Raw genomic sequence first — 14742 nt, forward strand, 5'->3', positions numbered from 1 at the left:
AGGCCAGTAGTGCAGAGGAGGATGTGGCAGGCTGTTTCCCGTGCGTCCTGCAACAGTCTTGTGACTGCAGAGCAGCATTGAAGAACTCTGTATTTACCTGTATTCTCAGGAGGAAAGGCAGAGCTAGAACCTCAGAAATCACATTGCTACAAGGTTTTTTGTATCCAGCTTGTGCTGTTGTACTGCTGTAGCAGGGGAAGCTGGGGCTAGATGACAGGTTATCAAAAGGCTTGCATGCGAAGGCACTGGTTTCAAGTGCATTCATAGAAATTCATGCAAGAAAATAGCCTGGTTTACGCATTTTAAAAACTTTTAATGGGGAGACTCCTCAGGGGAGGGATAGCTAAATAGGACCTGCATCTCCTTCCATGTTGAAATCCAGAATGAACAATCAGCTTAAGGGCTTAATGACAGCCACAGAAACTGGTGGCAGTGCTAAGGTGCTAGGAAGATAGATAAACAATGAAGACAAACTTTCAGGCTCTTCTGTCTGAGAAGGAAGTCGCCCATGAGCTTCAGGGCTGTTGACCTGTCCAAGGCCTTCTCTCTCCAGCCGTGAACTGACTGGGGTGCAGCAGGTGGAGGTGCCCAGGCTGCCAGGGTGGTTGGTTCAGAAGAGGGAAGTGCTCCCTCCTGCAGTTCCTTGAACATGAACTAGGAGTACGCTTCCAAGAGGGATCATTGTTTTCAGACCCCACTGCAGCCTCCTCACCAGAGGTGTTTTGAACTAGGCAGAAGTGTGGTCTGAGAAGAGCTCAAAAGTTTGTGTTTCAAAACCTGCTGCCATCAGAGCTGAACAAGGTACGATGGGGAAGGCAAAGGAAGGAAATGTCTTCCAATGACTCAAGATCATCAGTAACTGAAATGCCCAGTGGTATGCCTGACTAAGCATCGCTTGTGAGCTACTAACTCCCTAGGCATAAGGACTGTTGTATTTCATACCACACATTTGACAGCAGGTTAATCTTTACTGCAAACCACTGTATTGCCTATCAAAAATATCAGGTTCCCTTGATTCAGCCGTTGATGTTGGGAGCAAATAGTCTGTGTACTGAAACATTCAATAAATCTTGAAAAATGTGAAGGACACCATATGCTGAAAGTGGTGAAGAATGACTGAATTAATCTGCCACCCTTACAAAATAACCAGTCCCATCAAGCTTATTTAAACATTGGAATTTAGTAAAATACATGTTTGTTTAATATCAAAAATCAATATTATTATCTTGGGCTGATATCCTGTTGCCTTTGCCACATGGACAGCCAGCTGAATGTTATAGCATCTGACCTTCTCTTTGGGTTAAAATATTGGTATTTTCTTCATTGCCCCTTTTCAAAGGAAAAAAATAGTGGAGTGATCGAGAAATGTTCTTGCATTTTAAATGGCAGAAGTTCTTTCAATTGCAAAGTGAGTTCTTCTGTCCAGGCTCAAGATCTGATAAAGGCAAGTACATGTAAAAAGTGAATCTTTACTTGGCAGGAGCCATCAGGTCAAAGAAGAGAGACAAACCCATGTTAAATGGAATGGAAAGGATTGACAGCTTGTCAGCCTTTTGAATGCTTTCTGCAAAGCTGTCCTTTTGGAGGACACTGGTATTTTCTTCGTTGAGGATCAGACAATACCCTAATTTCTCTCAACTGGCAATAAGCCATGATGCTGCACTCCTAATTTACTGGAGTGAGATTGAACTGCAAGTGGAGTCTACAAAGTTTAAACCTCTATTCTTCTGCATCATCGCAATGTTGTATCAGGCTGAAGATTTCATGAGATGATGACTGTATCACTGAATTCATTAGAAAAGTTGGGGAATTGTGATTTAATTCTTACTCAAACTTGCATGAAAATGTTCGCTGCACCTCCCCCTGGGAACTAAATGAAAGCTGTTTACCATCAACTCTATTTTTAAAGAAAAAATATTTCAAACAAAGAAAAAGGGAAATTCTGATATCTATAGCAAAGCCCAAAACCACAATACTACCTCCCACCCATGCTGAAAAATATGTTTGCAATATGGCTTGCAGAGCTGCACAGCAGGGAGAGGGTGAAGGGAACATAAGTCACAATTGACCAACACATGGCTGAGATTAGAAATAAAAATGAGATTTCCCAGCCAAGAGAAACCTCAATAACATACAGATTATAAAATGAAGGAGGAACTTTCCACCCTCAGCAGCAGTAATCTCAGCCTTCTTTCAAGCTCTGGACCATCACAGAAAATAATCAGAACCATTCTAAAAGCCATTCCTAACCTGGAAGGAAAACAAGGAGATATGTGTGCTAGACAGTACATCAGTCTGCTTGTGTCTTTGTCCTTCTACAATGCAGATAATTCTCCACACTGGCTTTCAAGTTACTGTGGCCTATCTCCAAAATTAATATTATGTCATTGCCATGGTTTTTTGCTCAAACTGGCCCAAGGGCTGATTTAAAAGGATAAAGAGAGGAAATGGGGTAAGCAATTACAATAGTATTTACATGATATCAGAAAATGAACGTGTTTTAAGAATATTTTTGTAATTTTTTCTGCACAATGCAAGTACTGTGTTTCTGGGCCTATGTGTAAACTGGAGGGGCACTGTCAAGAGGAGACATTCTCCAAATAAAGGTTTTGCATGGATATGCTCCCCTGTGTTGTTGTTGATGTTATCATGGGACAAAATGGAACATGTGCTCTGGTGTTTGCATTGCCTTTGAGGAAGTTAAATATATTGGTGAAGAGTTAAAAGGCTGCAGTATTCTCTGGGGGGCTGCTGCTTCAAAACCTGACATTGTTGCTGGTCTGTTACACCACCAGGTACAGAAATCATTTTTACTTGAAAAAATCACTTTCCACATCCACTCTTTCTTGGATCAGCACAGTCTGTAGGCTGCTTATTTCCAAGTTGTGTTCTGTTTGTTTGCTACCTTTAGGATATGTTCTGCTTCTGTGTGAGAGTCGATTCCTCCTTTACTGCCTGGCAACAAGCCATCTGCACTGGGTAAACCTACAGTGTCAGAGCATTTTCCACTCCATGTGAGTATTTTCCACTCCCTTCACACAAGTTGATATGGCACTGGAATAGTTTACTTTGGCTATGTTGCAGTAAAGAATGGCATGCTCTGTATCTGTGCTGATAGGACTTCAAGAGAGCTAAGTTCTCAAGTTAACATAAAAAATATATCTTTTTTTTCAGGCAAAACTGTAGGCTGCTCATAGCTAGAATGTGCAGCTCTGTCTTTTGTCACTGGCTCACAAGCAGATTAGACCTTACTGTCATGCTCACGTACATTGCTGTGTAGAAGCAATTGATTCACCCTGGTACCTCTCATCTGTCATCAACAAACCTGTGGAACAGAAGACTTGATGGATGTGAGAAGGCTGAAAATGGAAATCATTGTAGCAGTTTTGCTTTCCTTTTCTTTCCATCATCCACCCAATCTGATCTCACTATACCCTCTCCTTCCTCACCATTTGAAGCATAAAAATCTCTGATCCAGCATAATCCTATCTTTGACCGAATTTGAGTCGAGAAACTGATTTTCCTATGTTTTTCTGCTGGTAGGAGAAGGCAGGTATTCAATTCTTTCCGATTGCTGATGAGTGTTTTTTCTGTTTCTACTCTTCAACTTAGTTTTAGTCCCTGCCTCAATTCACACATATTGTTCATTACTTTTTCCAGGAGTATCCATATGTGTAACAGAACTGGCCATTTGGTATCAGCTACAAAAGGACGAAGTCCTGAGGGTGATCTAGGGACCAAATAGTCCTGTTACTCAGAGACCTGATGCTTCAAAGCAAGGGGCTGGCCATGTTTTTGGGAACCTACACACACAGCCCAGTAGGAAAGGTGAAGGCAGGAGGGCAGAGACCTTTCTCCACTGCCACTCACCAGCACTCACCCTTTCTCAAAGAGGTGGGCACCTATATCAAGACTGATGCCAGCTCACACCAGCAGGGAGCCACTCATCACTTTTGCTCTTGGATGTTACCTGGCAAACACCTCCATGAAATGCTTCAGGCAGGCAGATGTTCTGCTGTCTGCCACCAGACAAGGACAGGGGCTGGCCAATATAGTCTGTGCTCCCTCCAGAAAAAAACCTGTAGGTGCTCAGGCCCACCCTGGCCTGCAAAGAAAGTGGGAAAACACAGAAGTGGATAAGTGTGAGCAGATGCTGCTCAGCCCTCACTCAGAAGGTTTCTTCCTACGTCAACCAAAACCCCTCCCAGCTGCAGGGCTTCCCTTCACCCCCTCTCCAGCACTAGCTGGAGAGCCACCAGCTCACTCACCCTTAGCCACACTGGCCCACACATGCCTGATCCCTGGCTAATCTCAGACAACCCTTCACTCTTATCTTACTCTACACACACCTCATCTTCTTTATCTCTCTCACTGACCCCTCATAGCCCTAGAGCCCATTTGACCTTTTATGGGTAACAATGGTATGCATACCCAGGTTCAATTAAAACGCTATTATCTCTCTCTGTGTTCTGCTCTGAATCTTCCCTCTCCTGGGGGAAAGAAAACAGCCCCCTGGGAATCCCTTTGCACCATTTATGCAGAGAGGTGCCAACACCAGCGTGGGAAGTGTCATACCTCAGGGGATGATGCAGAAAGGAAGCCAACTCCCTCCTTTACCCCTTGAAATAAGAACACTTCTTGTAACCATAAGCAAGATCACAAAAACTGTTTGCAAACCAATAGGAAAAAACAAACGAACAACCCAAACCACTTTAAATCTCTGAGGTGCTACACTGCTGCTCTGTAGCAGTGCACATCAGTTAGCTGCAGCTCACTTTGCCATGGATTTAACAGCCAGTCCTTTGGAAGGGCTGGGTGGACAGGTGTTGCCCTAACCAGGGAGCTTCAGGTTCTCCTCTTATTCCTTCCCTACTCCATTTCACCTGTGGAGTATTTAGAGTCTTTCCATGTACTGTCCCAGGTACAGCCTTTAGCCTCAGTTTCACTGTAGTAGCAACAGCACCGAGTAAATTGAAACCCACTGAGCAAACAGCATGGTGGCCTAGCCAGCCTGAGTCATTTGAAGCAGCAGGGTTATGAACTTCTGTGAGCATAGAGGCTTGTCATTTGTCCCAGTTTCTCATTATTATTGTAGCATAATGTTTAGAGTATAAAGGAAGTCCTCTGCTCTCCCCGTGGTGGGTCACACTATAAATACCCAAGATGGCACAGGACAAGGAGGGCTGTAAAATTCAGGATGTGGGTCACAGGATGGCTGTCTGCTTGCTGTCTGGGAGAACACAATAATAAACTCTCACAAAGGACTCTGATAACACCACATGAAAGGAGTACAAACACTGTGGAGATCTTTGGCTGCTGTAAAATGTCACCGCTCTCTTCACTTCATGATATGCTGCTTTTCTTATTTCCTTCCCTTCTCAGCCTCCTCTTGAGTGCCTGAGGCTGAAAAGTATCCACAAAACCTTTTTTCCATTCTGCATTACTTTTCCTCTCCTTCTTCCTCTCGGTGCAGACACACCTCCATTTTCTTGCAACAAGCTCCTTACCCTAAGCCACTCTCAATATAATTCAGCCACTTCAGCTGAAGTTCCCCTCAAGGAAAACAGCACCATGCCAGAAATACAAGGCCTTTTCCTCTGCCCCCCCAGAAATCACAGTCACCGTGGAGAGGTGAATCAGGACAGTCAAATGGAGGCTGCCAAGCTCCTGGGCCAGATTTTAAACAGAAACATTCCTTATGTAAAAATCATCTTTTATTCCCCTTGAGAAATGAAAACCAGAATCAATGAATGTCATCAACTCTTGTAATAAGGGGATGTTCATGGAGAACGTTGTGCCTTTTTATCATTAAATGTTTACTGGCTGTGCTGTTGGGGTTTTAATACCCCATGATAATGTTTTTGAGAACAGATTTAGATGGGGGGGGGGGTGTGTAATGAAACAATTGTAGATACATTCCAAACCTTCTGAAATGCTCTTTGGAAACCCCCTTCACCTGCACCAATGTAATTTTTAATTTTTGTTATCTGCTCACCTCCATATTTCTCCCCTCACAACTACCAAAGCCTGGTGTGCGCAGCTCTACAGAGCACAGTTGTCTCTTCCAGCTGAAGCTATAATTCAGTAGTTGATTAATGTTGGTGACTCCATATATATCTGTAGAGTTTTGCTCACTGCTTAGAAATCACACGGGTTTGGCTATGTGAGTGAAGCAGTAGAGTTTTGTAGCAGAGGTTAACATTTCCCCCCGGCAGGGTTGAAAGGTGTAAGTCATGCCTCCTGAAGCAAAGATTTAGTTCTATTCTCCTTTCCCCTGAGATAGGGACTGCCCTCTACTGCTGAATCAGCAGGATATGCCCTGTGCCACAGACATTAGCTGGCTGAAGAGCTGTTAATGGGTCTGAAAACCATATCCTGCCCCGGCCTCCCTCCACTCAGCCTGCGTGGGAGAGGCAGGGAGCACAGCAAGCAGAATGGAGAGGGAAATGGAGACCCCTGATACACACAGCTGTTATCTGTGATTAGCTGCATCCTGTGCCATGCTCCACCTTGCTGCAGCAGGGAAGGCGTTTGAACTCGGAGACTCTTTCTCAGCTCAATCCCTATCTGACAAACACACAGCAGGCAGCTCAAGAAGAAAGCAAAGTTTGACCCATCCCCAATGACTCAGTTTCTAAGACTTCGGACCAATTTCCTAAAACTCTGCCTTGAGGAACTTTTTAGGCAGTGTCGGTACATTTGAACCACATAAATAGCTGAAGGAGTTCATAATAGCCATGGAGCAGTGAAACAGAGAGTTTGAGGGAAACAAAAAACTCAATTACATGCAGGCAGGCCAGTAAGAAAGCCAAGCTCCTTTCAGGAGGGTCACTTGCTTAAAATACCTGCAGCTGGCCTCTGATCTGTCAGCCCACAAACCTCACTGGGCTGTGGCTGTTGGTTTGCATGTCCTCTTTAGAGGCAATTTGTAACCACTGTTCATGTTCTGACAGTTGGGTGTGACTGTGTTCTTCAGTGGAAACCCCTGGGAAAGCATCAGCAGGCCTCCTTCCACAATGTTCTCCTCAAGGACTCCTCACCCTGTGAACTGTCTCCTTAACTTTGGGTGATGTTTGTCAAGCACTTGTTCCCTCTTCGCTATCTACCCTCTTTTTACACAGCAGGGCACAACTATTCACTGCCCTCAGGGAGTCAGCCCTTTCCCCTCCTGCTTGGCCCCTTCAACAGGACTCAGATCTCACTTCCTCATACGGAGCAGGCAAGTGGAGATGAGGAGGTGCTGCAGCCCCTTCCCCACAGATCCCTTCACAGACACAGCCATTGTGCCATGGCCCCAACACCGCCGCAACACCGTTGAGCTGGCTGCCATTGCTGCCCCACACAGTGCTGCCCTGGTACCTCCCGAGATGTGCCCTGCCCAAAACCTGTGAACAAACACCAGGGTTTCCCGTGCCCTGTGGGTGCTATTTTGTGCCCAGGGGGCTGGGAGTCTCTCATTTGCAGGAAGGCTGTACTCTGGCTTGCACCACAGAATCACAAAATGGTTTGGGCTGTAAAGGACCTTGAGATCATCCAGTTCCAACCCATCTGCCATGGTCAGAGACACCTTCCACTAGACCATGTCAACAAGGCTCTGTCCAACCTGGCCTTGAACACTGCCAGGGATGGAGCATTCGCCACGTCTTTAGGCAGCCTGTTCCAGTGCCTCACTACCATAGTTGTTTGTTTGTTTGTTTGTTTGCTTTCCACAGAAGTCTGTCAGTGAATTCCACCCCATGTTTTTTGTTGGTTTATTAGTGCTCTTTACGTAAGGCAAAGCGTGACGAGAAGAGGCCATGGTTTGATGAGTCTTTGAGGCTACTGCCCGTGCTGTGGCCCCCCTGCTCTGCACAGCCTGCTCACTGTCCCTCAGGTTCACGAGGCTGTACCACAGAGCGGGAAATACAGGTAAATTCAGCCCTCCCTTGCAGCCTTGCGGGCAGAGCTCGCTCCCCTCTGCCCCGTCCGCGCTGCTCAGGCCGGTGGAGGATCAGCGGACCTCTCTGCCCCGTCCCGCCGGCCCCCCGGAGGCGTCGCCGGCCGCTGGCGGCAGCCTCTGCAACAGCGCCACCTGCTGGGCGCGCTGCTGCCTGGAGCATCACAGCGGGGGCGCTGCCTCGGGCCCGGCCCCGCCAGGTGCTGCCAGCCGCGAAGGGAGAGTCTTTGGGGTCGGGGTGCTGGGGATCAACCCACCAAGGCACACCCGTGAGCTGAGGTACAGGGTGCAGGAAGACTGGGAGTCCCTGAGGAGCTGACCTGGCACTAGGCGGAGGAGAGACCCTGCGGCAGGTGTCCGCCCAAGCTGCTGCCTGCCCAAGCGGCTCAGCGCCGGCAGGCAGAGCTGGCAGGGGGTCATTCGCCAACCTGACCCTGTGAGTGCTTCCCTGGTCTTAGGGTTACTGAGCAGTGTGAGAGAAGAGTGCAGCGGAGAAGGGCTTGTGTGCTTTCCAGGCACCTTTTCCCTGTGATTAAAGGGGCCTGTGAGACGGCTGAAACGCGATCAGGCTGTGGTAGGGCCGTAGGATTTTGCAGAAGCATCCAGGGATAGGTTGGGGTTGAGTGGGAGACAGATGGGATAGGTGGGAGCTGGTGGGCTCTAAGTGCTGCTAAGCTCTGCCTGGTGCATACCCGATTTATGAGGTTGGGTTTACATATTCCAGACTGCTGGACTCTTCTGTCAGTGGAGATTTTTATTTTCAATGAATATTTCAAAAAACCTGGGGTTTTATGGTTCTCATGGAGGCAAAGCAACAAGAGGCTGTTTTCAAAACTGGATTAACCACAGTTGCTTCCCATTTGCCAAATCCTAGCAGCCTGAACTCCAGAGCTCTTTTCATGCCAACCATCCTATACCCCAGTCCCAAATGTGTAACCCATAATCCTATTTGACTTTGATACTACAACTGAATTGTCTGATCTGTGGTTTTAGACCCACTACAGGCAAATTTGACATTTCACATTTGTATGAAAAACAGCTTGAGGGCAGTGAGTAAAACGAAAATCCATGGAGGTCGGTTTTGTTTTTCATTGTTGATTGTGTCAAGATGGCTAAAGAATAGCTGGGAATGGTTTAGGCATTGATGCTGGAAGAGGAAAACTGTCTCCTTTCATGGGGAGATGGGCCTCAGGATGACTGGGAACACCCACTGAACTGAACAATTAATTGCCTGGCTGTTGTGTAACCTCACCCATTACTTATACATTTTTCTCAGTTTGAAAGAGATGTTGCCAAATTAACCCAATTTTTCCTGAAATACATCTCCATCCCAAGTATACCTTAGATTCCCTCCCACCTTTGAACTCCACTAACCCCAGCTGTGGGGAAGGGGACATTTATATTAAAATATGTCACAAGATGAGCTGGGAGGAAGGAAGAAAAACATTTCAAGAGTGCAGTAGCATGAAGGTAATTTTTCACCCTTGATTCAGATGGAAACAGGTTCTATGAACTTGGCAATGTGCTTTGTGTGCTTCCCATCTTATAAAACAGTGAAACATTTTGAGACCCAAAGGTAAGAAAAGGTTGTACTAGCACTACATCTTTATGAGTGTGTTTTTCATTCTTTCTTACCTGGGTTCCTCAAAATGTTTGTTTTTCCAGCTCTCTACACATCTTTTCTTTCCTGTCTTAGCTGGGAGATGGGCAGATGCTCTGGTCCATCTCATTCTCTGTGGTGACACAAAAGATAAGGCTGTGCTGTCACATTATCAATGCTGTGTCAGCCTCAGCTCATTACACGGTTCTTGGAATGGCCAGCCCTTTGCAAGTCATGCACACAGCATTCTTTACCTATACTGATCCCTTTGGTGTTACAGGCTATAAGAGGGAGATGAAGGTCAAGCAGTCTGGCTCTGCCTGGTTGGGAAGAAACACCTGGTAATTGCAGTCCTTTTGTCTCCACTTCTCCTCCCAGCTTCTAAGATTGCTTATAAGGCAGGGTGTTCATACAAAAGACGCTGAAGAGGGAGAAAATCCATAGTCATGGCAGCAGGACAAAAAAAGAAAAATAAACTGAAAAGGCTTCAAGTCCTGCAGGTAGAAGCTCCTCTTGCTTCAAATGAGTAATAGATCAGACTCTCCTCTGCAGCTCTCCCAAGCATTTATCTGACTTCTTTCTGAGCCAGCCACTACTTCTGAAAAAACATTTCCAAAATTAAGGCTTATTTCACAAGAAAAGACAAACACAACATCCAGCCTGGTAGAAAGCTGCATCTGATAGATGTGAAAAGCCAAGCAGCTCCCTTAATGCACTTGGAGCCGGGAGAGGTGAACTTCTCTCCAGGGACAATTTTCATAAGAGCCCCACTTCCTCAAGCACATCCTCCTGCTCCAGCTGAGGCAAAGGCCAGGTTTGAGTCTGGCAGCTGAGAGTCCTGCCCTCTGGCCAGTTCCCAGCACCTGCAGGCTACTTCCTGCAGAGCCAGGCCAGCTGCTTTCCCAGGTCTCTAAAGGGCACAGATTTCTGCTACTCTGTTTTTCTGCACAGATTTATTTGCATAAAATGAATGTTCTTTAAACCCAGGTTCTTCTTTTTTTTAAGATCAAAAGCCTAGTGCCCTTCACTGCAGCTGTGTCTGTCTTTTAATGCGTAAGCCAGTATTATTTTAAAGATCTACACAAACCGGCTTCAGGGAGCTCTTCTTTCCTGCAGTGCAAGAGACTTTAGGGAAAACTTGTTTCTAAACTAAATCCAAAAGAATAGAGCTGAGCGTAAAGCAAAGACCCTGAAACAGTATTTTGGATTATAAGTATTTAAGCCTACCTATCTTGTGTTAGGTAAAACTAAAACCCTTTTTGAGTCACTGTTTCAGTTCCCACATTTTAGCCCTCAAGGAAAACAGGTAAAGAGAGGCAATGCTCACACAGAAAGCCAGTGTCAAACTAAAACTTTTCCTTTCTCTTCTGAGCAGGACTTTCTGCAATTGAGCAGTAACATTTCTGAATAAACTATCTGTAAGAAGAAAGAAGCTAATCTGTATGAATATTTGTTGTCACCTTAATTTAATAAGTGATCAATTATAGTCCGTGAATTAGTTCAGCAGGTGGTTAGTGTGGAAGAGAAATCTAGTGCTTCCAACAGACTGGCTGCTCACTTAACCAAGAGACACTATCCCTTTCTGGCTGTGGACTTAGTTCAGTACAACTCTTGGTGTCAGTCTAATCTCAGTGAATGTCTACAGGAAAACACGGAGGATTCTCTGTGGTCTTTCTAGGTCTTTATAAAACACCAGTCCTTGGCTTATTAGCTATGAACCCTATGTGGAGAAACTCTTACAGATTTTATACCTATTGTTGAGAGATCTAGCAGCTCTACTTATTATTTTATTTATGTTGAACAGTTTCCCCTTCATAAGACCCCAGTCTTCCTTGTTTGTGATTTTGCCAAACTTTTGAAAATGTTTGGCCGGGAGATTTCCCATGCCAGACATCCAGCTTAAGCTGCTTCCAAGATCCAAGTTAAGAATGAACTTTTTTAAAAAAAAAAAAAAAATCATGGCCTGAAATTTTTGAGTGCTCTTTTTTTTGGGTAGGGTGTGAGATGAGTGACAGTTCTTTCACTCTCCCAGAAAGAGATTGCAATGTGGCAAAACTGGCTATAGTGCAGAATATGGAGCAAAAGAACAACCTTTGAAACACCAGAGGCGTCTTCCATGTACGTTTACAGACCTCCCAGCGTCCATCTTCTCTGAGCAAAACTGGAAGGGAAGTGCACACTGCAGAAAAGAAGCACTGGGGATAGGAAGGGCAGTACCATCCCAGGCTGTCTGGGGTCTGGATTGTGCTTGTCTCTCTGTCCCCAGGTGACACAGTGCACATTGTCCAAATAGTCTTTGAAGAGGTAGGTCATGCCATTGAAAGCCAGTGGGAGCTGTGCTTTGGGCAGATAAGGTGCCATGTCTAAAAATCCTGAAAAATCAGGTGAGAAACACTTCAAACAGAGCAATATGTTTTCTGGCAAGCTCTGGCTGTCATGGGTAAGTATAGATGGGATCTTCACTCATGGAAATGCTAATCTCACAGACTGTGTTGAAAATAATAGTTGTTTTCTGCAGGGGACAGACACTACAGTGATGACTGCCATAGGAGGATAACATGGATGTGTCATTTAAAGTGCTAAAACAGAGCATAATAACCTTATTTCTGGCATTGCCTAGCATTTGAATACTGGGCAACCTTTGTATCGCTCATCTAATAGAAGTTTTATGTGTGATAACATGACTCTGACAGTCTGGAATGCCACCTATTAGGCAAGATTCTTAATCTCTTTCTGACTTTACAGTTCCAACACAGAACAAGCCCAGCCCTGAAACTGGGTTGTCAAATATGATTGATCTAAAACTATGTTTTTCAGCCATCATCTGTGGGTCTCTGAAATGACTCCCACAGGGATTGTCCAAGTTAACTGCTTGCTGTCAGCCAGCTTGTGGCTGGCTCATACTTCTTTAGAGGTTTGAAAATTAAAAACATGGGTTTGAAGCATCAAGGCTGATTTTCCTGGTGTCCTCTGGCTGATGGCTTGCAAGTAGGGTGTGACTGGTTGCATATATCTGAGCGTTGCCATGTGATTAGAACAGTATAAACTTCTCGAAATAAAGATTGATATTATATATATATATATGTTTGGGGTTTGGTTTTGGTTTTTTTTGTGAATTGGCCACAAGCAGGTTATGACCATTTAGAACGTTTTTACTTAATCAAACTTACTCAGTGAATAACTCCCTGCTCAAAAGCAATTTGCGAGAAGTCTATATCTAAGTATGCAGTATTTGGACACTGACTGAGTTGACTGAATTTATGACTCATAAGAATGGTTTTGCTCCTTGTTCTCCCACTGGGCAAGTGAAACTTAGTTTCAGCTTTTGTGCACAATCACTCCCATTGTACAAGTCCAAAATTGCTTTTTTCTGTGAACATTTCCAAATGTTGCTTAAAAACCTACTGCTTGGCACAAACAATAGACACTGACAGTTCCAATGTGCACTTGAACACCTGCAGGGCCTCTGGAAACCAGCTCCTGATAGCTGGAGAAACACGAACAACCTAAATTAAAGGCAGTAAATGCTTCACCTCACACTTTCTTTTTATTAAAATGCCTACAAAGTTTTTTGGCCTTTATGATATCCCTATAGTAAGTGAATCACTTGTAAAAATATGAATGAATGTTTCCAGGAATTAATTTTTATGCACAAGATCTGGCCAGGGGAATTGCTTGGGTGTGTGCATGACACCCTCTGGAAGAGCCCTGTGTCACTCATAGGTCACTACAGCATATCAGATATTGCAAGAGCAAAATAATTATAGCATCATAAATCAAAGCATACAGCAGTTTCCCTTGTTGACCATGATAGGTCTGTTAACTCCTGGCTGTCATGGATTTTAGCAGCTCCACAGGGGCTGATACTAAGCTGTGCATTACTCACTAAGTTTGTTAATTATACCGTAGCTTTTTATACATTTTGAGAGACAAAACCCATAAAAATTAAAAGCTTCCACAGATTTTTTTTTAATGAAATAATGTACCTGCTTTTTTAATAACAAAAGTCTAAAGGGTTCAGTAAAGGAACAAGATATTTTACTCCATTGTTTTGCACTTATAAAGGCATATAGGCTAATAGGCACAAACAATTTTATGGGAGATGGAAGGAGAAGAGTTTTGCCCTGTCCTCAGGATTTCCCCATCTGGATCCAGCCATTGTGTTGCTTCTGCCTTTTAGACAGCACTGTACATAGCCATGCTGTTTGTATTCAGCCAAGTGGGCAACCTGCACCTGAACATTGCAATTAGGCTTAACTAGAACTTGAGGAGTCACTTTGTCTCAACTGGGCCCCAGTCACCCTAGCTCCCTTTGTAGTCAGTGGGAAGAGGGGAGCAATAGGAAATCATGTTTTTTTTAACATCCATTTTAGAATGAGACACGACATGCCCAAGACTACACTACTTAATATTGCTCTATTTGCTAAACAGTATTTATTATGCCATAGCTACAGTGTCTAGCATGTCTCTTGCAATATAGCTCCCATAGTAACTTGCACTATAGCTGGCAGCTCCCTGTGCTAACCAGGCTGAGCTGTACTCGTAAGTCAGGCTGAAAAGTCACTCCAAGCATAGAAAACATCTGCAGGGCCTCATCACTTAACTGATCAGTTCTCCGAGACAGGAGGAACTACACATAGGAGGCAGAGAGCGGTGGGAGCTTGGCCCCCCCTGCTACTTGCCACTTTCCCTGGAGCTGGTGGAGCACATAGGACAGTAGCGGGAGCAGAGTGGTGTACAGAGCACTGTAACAACGCCAGTGTGGTTGTGTCTTGCTGTGAATCTCCTGGGGCACTAGCAGATAGGAGGAGAATGAATTCCTTCTCCCCTAGATCTGTATCTTGTTTCCATACTAAACTATTTGCACTCCAAGAAACTTGCTCACATGCAATTCTCCCCATAATTCAGTTTTTTCTTTCCTCTGTAAATCACACACATAATGCACTATAGAGCCCCATTTATGAAAACAAGATCTATAACAAAACCCTCTTAACACCAGTAAATCTTCTTTTAATGAATTGGGCCTGTAGCGTCAATTATGAAGCTGGGCTGTGACGGCTGCTGAGCTAGCCATGCCAACAACAACACTGAGGCAGATCACTGTCATAAGGGTGTTAGGAGAGTCTCAGGAAAGGCTTGGACGCTCCCTCTTTCCCTTCAAGCACTTTCACATCTGCACTGCATTACAACCCCTTCCAAATGACTT

The sequence above is a fragment of the Pezoporus occidentalis genome, unplaced genomic scaffold (genome assembly GCF_034315485.1).
Source record: "Pezoporus occidentalis ecotype Australia unplaced genomic scaffold, CSIRO_AGI_Poc_V1 ctg195, whole genome shotgun sequence".
Classification (NCBI taxonomy): Eukaryota; Metazoa; Chordata; class Aves; order Psittaciformes; family Psittacidae; genus Pezoporus; species Pezoporus occidentalis.